This window comes from Schistocerca gregaria, chromosome 2, assembly GCF_023897955.1.
Source record: "Schistocerca gregaria isolate iqSchGreg1 chromosome 2, iqSchGreg1.2, whole genome shotgun sequence".
Lineage (NCBI taxonomy): Eukaryota > Metazoa > Arthropoda > Insecta > Orthoptera > Acrididae > Schistocerca > Schistocerca gregaria.
Window position 1 is genome coordinate 363,553,502 of NC_064921.1, and position 6,526 is coordinate 363,560,027.

Below are 6,526 nucleotides of genomic sequence, written 5' to 3' on the forward strand. Positions count from 1 at the left end.
ACAGGTACCTGACATACCTATTTTGTAATCATTTTTCTCTCATTTGTAATATCATGGCAGCTTTAGCTACAGTGTAATTGACCACCTTCAGTGATATCACCCTAAGTCAAATCAGGAGTTAAGAATGGACAGTAGCAACGCAAACTATAGAACATATAACTTATTGAGAACAAGCCTTAAGTTTCTAAGACTCAAAGGCCATGAAAGGGAGGTAGTAATTGAGAATAGGATGAGGTGGTGGTGTGACATACATCACATGTTATTCAGTCTGTACATAGGGTAAACTGAGAAGAAGTAAAATCTCTGACACATGTTAATGATGCTGAAATTCTGTCAGAAATGACAAATCAGTTGGAAAAACCATTGGCTGGAGTGGGTATAATCCAGTAAATGTTATAAGATGAACATCAACAAAAATAAAACAACAGTAAGAGTGTCGCTAAATTACCTTTCATAATGCTGAGCAAATTAGATTAGGAAATGAGATGCTGAAAATAACTGGCTAGTTTTGCTACCTGGGCAGCAAAAGAACTGCAGATGGTAACAGTAAAGAGGATCTGAAATGTATAGTCTCAGGCATAAAACCTGGCCGCCACAGAGACTAAGACAGAGTCTTTCACTTGAGGTGGCCAATACATATCCTTGCCCCTCGGAATTATAAGTTCAAATATATGCATGGTCTGGCAACACTGTAGAATCTGGAAGTGTTATCTTCTTCTCAAGCTGTAACAGCCTTATGGTAAACCTCACACAATCCAGACTCAATGGCGAGTTCGAGTCAACTCCTTCCTCTGTTTTTTAAACCACATATTTGGCTGTCTGCCATAGTAACAGAACAGTTACAGATCTGAACTGCAGAAAGATGAGAACTACAAGCCAAAGCAGTCTTTGTTTTGCAACCAACTACATTGCCCCAGAGCTGAGGCATTCATGTCTCCCTTACTACAGCATTGGTGGCAAGGACAGATAAAATGCAATGTAAATGTGAGATCAGTTACAGTTTCCACTTGGAACAATGTTTCTGGACTCAAAACCGTAAACTGATAACCTCACAATGCACCTTAAGTGAAAATTACTCATATTATTCAATGGAAATGACAAAAAAAATCAAGTGAATTTAGGAGGATAATTCTGAGGCATCCAGGAAGTAACTCGTTGGTCGCAGACTTGCCAAACATACTGTGTTGTTTATACTGGTAGCAGGAAGGATGCCAGCCAATGTGTTCCTTGAGCAGGCTGGGAAGTCACTACATCTTGTGTCTCAAGGACGTAGCTGCCAAGTTCTGAAATACCCAAAGTAATATCAATGAGTCTTATTCTCATTTTTGCAGCAAGGTTTAGGGACTAGAGCATAGTTACTAACACTCAGACGCACAGAATGGAACTTAAATGTCATTAATCAATACCTGTTACAATTATTTGTGCTTTTCAGTCTTAAGTATACTGGAGACTAAAAAGCTTATTCACTAGACGTGATTGAAATTTTTGGAGCATCTCCAGTGGTCACACTGAAAACTTTGACTTGGCAGTAGACTTGGAAAATATTTTTCTTGATCATTGTCATTGGCAGTATCCCCAAATGATAGGCACACAAATGAAGAGAGAACAATGCAGCATTGATTGTGAAACATCCACAGGAGACTTCTAAGCTCCAAATCTAGAAAGGCTACTTTGCAGGAGACCCTATTCAATGACAGAAACTGTGGGCTCAAAACACCACTGAAAATGAAACTATTGAATGTGTGCAGTCGAGTTTGATGCCATCTTCAGCTAACACAAAAAGGAGAAGCAGTTGTTATCAGAATGCAGCACAAGGAACACTAACAGTAATGTCTAGAATAAGTCATCCTTAAGCAAAACTGTCATTCAGTCTATGAATGCTGAAAGAGCAGGTTATCCTCTACTAGTTATGATTATAATGTATCTGTTGCTGATGCTTTGTCAAAGCAAACAGTGCCTATGTTGAACAGATTTTCAACATGCAGCACCCCTACGATCGAGAGAAACCAAAGTAACAGGGTCACCAAGCTGACTTTGTTATTAATTTAGCCCCTGACATTTTCATATGAACGATGTCTCCAGGCTACCACAATATTCATATGAGAATTATTAAGCTGTACTGCAATGGCACAGATGGACAGTCAGCTCTAGAATCTGTAGAGGCTATCCTAACACTGCAGACCATAATGCCAAACTATTACTATGTAGGATTATAGCCCAGACTTAATTTCTGCCTGTGAAAGAATTGCTCCATAGTGGATAAAAAGCATGAACACCTCTGCCCTGCACTCATAATGCAGACCCATTACATGCCAATTAATTGCAGCAAAATGCCCAATGCTTGCATCTTTCTGCAAACAACTTAATTTGTTTTGCCACAGGCTGCCACCCGGTTGTGGAGGCTATAAACAAGTGTTACAGTCTACCACGCTATCATTCTTGCCCACTCCCAACCGTCACCAAAGCAGCACACCACAAATGTACATTTAATTATTCATAACAAAAATCAACGCATTGCATTAACAATACCAAAATAATCATTAAATGGCAGTGTAGGAGAATTCATTAACATTGGTGGTAAATATAACTGCCATTCGACATAAAGCAAGGAAAAAGACTACCTCATTTGAAAAGGAATAAGTGATGGCATACCATAGCTTAATTCAATTCATAATACTGTTAATATTAATAAAAATTTATTTGCAGCTTCACTTGGTTGTCAGTTTCCTCATTTTCTGCAAGGGGTTTAATGTTGCTCCACATATTGAGCAGCGTATGTGCCTGCTTGGTGCTCATAAGATAGGTGTGTCATATATTAGACTGAGCTGATTTATAGGTGTTTCCCTTCAGATGTTAGAGGTTTTTGGTTTCATTCTATGCTTGTTATTTGTGGGAACTTGAGGTGGTGTAACAGGGCAGGTATTCCTCATCACACATCAGTGCCCATTTGTTCACACACTTCTTACTAGCTTGTACGCACTATGATTACAATAAAATTGCTGCTGATGCTTTGCCAAGAGAAGTGAAGTGCCTTATGAATTAGAATTTCTACTTTCAGTATGCCCAAGACAGAGAAAATCCAAAATAAGAATAAGTGTTTAACCAGACTGAGTGAGCAAATGGCACAGTGTCAATATATTTTCTCAAATTCTTGCAGTTTGATCTTAATCACGTTCCTGATAGTTCTGCACTTATAGGTTATTTTGGCTATCATAATATTTGTATGGGAATTATTGAAGTGTAATTCCCATACCACAGTTAGTAAAATTACTTAAGACTCATTCTGCTGAAAAACATATCTCCAATTCCTTACACAATAAACTGTGACTGGGAGGAATGCAAGAAAGGAAAAGCTGTTGGATGAAAGAATATAGAGTCACTTGCTTTATGCAACATTTCCAGTATGGACAACAACATGAATCCAGCTATACTTCTAAACCTTTAAGTTTTGTTTTCTCCCTTCATACTAACACAGGTGCTCTTATATGAGAGGAAATTAATTATACACTTCTCAGAAAAATGCTTTAGCTGGGTAATACTATCAATTGCAGAAAAAGCTCCTTAGTTACCTTTTGGGTAAGGTGTAAATTTTTGTTATCTGATACTAATACATGAGACTTTTTTTCCTTTGGATCAAAAGAGAATGGGAGTCTATTACTGGGTAATATTTAGATGGCTAATGACATGATACAAGTTCCACTTGCTCCACTGGATCTGCGAATAAGTCAAGTTGACAACTGAAAGAACATGCAGATAATGATTTCTGCATACTGCATTAAGGGCCATGATACTGTCTTTCTGTTACAATGTAAGTCGATCAGCCAATACAGCATACTGCGGCAGCATTGTCACTGTTTATTGCTGTGTGTCATGAAGTCCCCATGAGGTCTGTCAGAAAATTCCAGAACTTTGACCACAACATTTTTCAGTGCTTACCTTTTACTTATTGTGCGCTCCCAATGCCATGTCCACTTCTGGAAGCAGTCTTGGTACGCCTCATGCTGTATCATGCAAAGTGCTAGCTGTGAACTTTCTTTTATCTTGCCTGTCAATGCAGATCTTCGTACTTTCAACTTGGGAAATAAAAAGTCAACAGGGGCCACATCTGGAGAGTATGTAGGATGAGGCAGCACAGTGATTTAATTTTTTGTGCAGTAGTCACACACCAACAGGGATGAATGTCAGGTGCGTTATTGTGATGCAAGAGACACGAATCTTCTCGCCACCACATTACAGACCGTTTTCTTCTCTCATTTTCCCGCAAACTTCCCAAAACCTCACAATAGTACTGTCTAATACCGTTTGTACCTGTAGCACGAATTCGTGATGAACTAATGCTTCAAAGTCAAAGTAAACTATCAGCATGGCTTTGACATTTGACCTGACCTAACAAGCTTTTTTTTTTTGGTCTTCGAGAACATATCCTGACTGACTGTGAAGATTGAATCTTGGTCTCAACATCATAACTGTAGACCCACATCTCATCAACAGTTATGATTCTCATAAGGAATAGCTCATTCTCATTTGCGCAATCTAAAAGCTCTTCACAGATTGCGAGGCAGTCTTTCTGGTCTTCACTCATGAGCCATGGTACAAACTTGATGGCAACACGATGCATTGCAAAGTGCTGTGTCAGGATTTCATGACATGATTTGACTGCAATGTTACATTCTTCTGCAGTCTCTGTCAGCCAGTCTTCAATTGGCATCCGCAATTTCACTGATGTTCCTGACATGAGCGTTGTGGGTAGACATTGAAGTGCCTCCTGAACAAGGGTTCTTTAACTTCCATGTGCCATTTTTAAACCACACGAACCATTCATAACACTGAGTATGACTAAAGCATTCATCACCGTAGGATTCCTGTATCATTAGGTGTGTCTCTAAAAGTTTTCTTCATATTCACGTTAAATCCAATGCAGACGCGTTGATCCTTAATTCTGCTATCCCGAAATTTGTAAACTGTGTGATATAATGTTCTACTCAATACAGCACTGAACTATAACTAACAGACACAACAATGAAACTTTGGGCAGTTACACTTTGAGCAGAGGCATGTGCAGGGATTCCAAACTCATTTCACTCCAACACACCACTGGCACAAAATTATGAATGTTCTGGAATTTTTTGAACAAATGTTGTATGGCACTGATCATGCTTAGTGCCACGATTGTGTAGTGTCATGATTTGTCATCCTTTTGATTTCTGTTGCATTGAATTTGAGCAAGCTGTGCTCATGCACAACTTCTGAGTCTTGCCTATTGAATATATATATATATATATCACTTGTGGTTCATCACAATTATCAGTTGTCGATACTTCCTGAATGTGAAAAATCATTCATGCCACAAATACCTCCTTGAAACAAGAAAATCCTTTTCTGACATGTTATGCCAAAAGTGTGCCGCCCCCCCCCCCCCCCACACACACACACACACTACAAAGTCTTCAAACTGCCTCCGCACCCACCTTAAACCCAAAGTGAAAATAGGTCGCAATTTTTCCACTACCCCAACTATTTTACATTTAAACAATGGTCATAAGTTTAAGTAAGCAAAATGCAATATGTAACTACCAGATAAATACTGTACCAGAATTTAAAATAAGAAAATAACAGTAGATGAAGGCCAGATTCACATGGTTCAACTGTGCCCAGTGACTGGTAACAAACAGCATGTAACCAGTGTAAGGCCAGGAAACTAACTGTTGTAATCCTGACACAGCCACAAGCTGTTTTTGTAGAATTGTTTCTGGAAGTTCTTGTTATTACTGGTGCAGTAGAAAGTGAAGAGAGTTATCTATGAGGTTCCATCGGACCAATAACTTACACAGACTGTTGTGTTCTAGAAAAACAGGAGGAGGAGTGATTACATTGTGTGAAGTTTACCACTAGACCACAAGCTGATACAGCACTGTTATAGCTCGAGAAGCAGACAACACTTCTTCCGGACACTTCTACACCCAAAGTGCTACTAGATTGTGCACACGCCAGACTTTAAATTCTGAGGGGTGGCTGGTTTTATTGGCCACCTTAAGTGAATGACTTGAAATTAGTCTCTGCAGTGTCACAAGCCGTCAGGTTTGATGCCTAAGACTATACCACGACAAAGCAAGAAAAGTTTTCCTAAAAAAAAGAAAAAAAATGTTGACAGTGAACAAGATTTAAGTGCTGTGAACTCTTTCAAGAAAGTATTTGTTTAGGACGTACTTTTCTCTGGAAGTAAAACTTGCAAGATAAACACTATAGACAAAAGGAGAACAGAAGCTTTTGAAATGTGGTGCTGCACAAGAACTCTGAAGATTAGATGGATAGATTGAGTAACTTATGGTGCAATTTGACTGAGAGACTGGATAAATTGATAGGACATATCCTAAAGCACCAAGAAATAATTAATTTAGGAATTTGGTGGTGGTGGCAGCAGTAAAAATTGTAGAGGGGACACAAAGCATTCAATACAGAAAGCAGATTCAAATAGATGTAGGGTGCAGTAATTATGCATATATTGAAAAGATTTGTACAAGATACA

General features: G+C 38.8%; 1 protein-coding gene across 2 annotated transcripts in view; it reads left to right on the forward strand.

Moving 5' to 3' along the window:
* LOC126337077 (uncharacterized) overlaps positions 1–6,526 on the forward strand; it is a 327,185-nt gene that overhangs the window by 184,883 nt on the left and 135,776 nt on the right. The window lies entirely within an intron of this gene.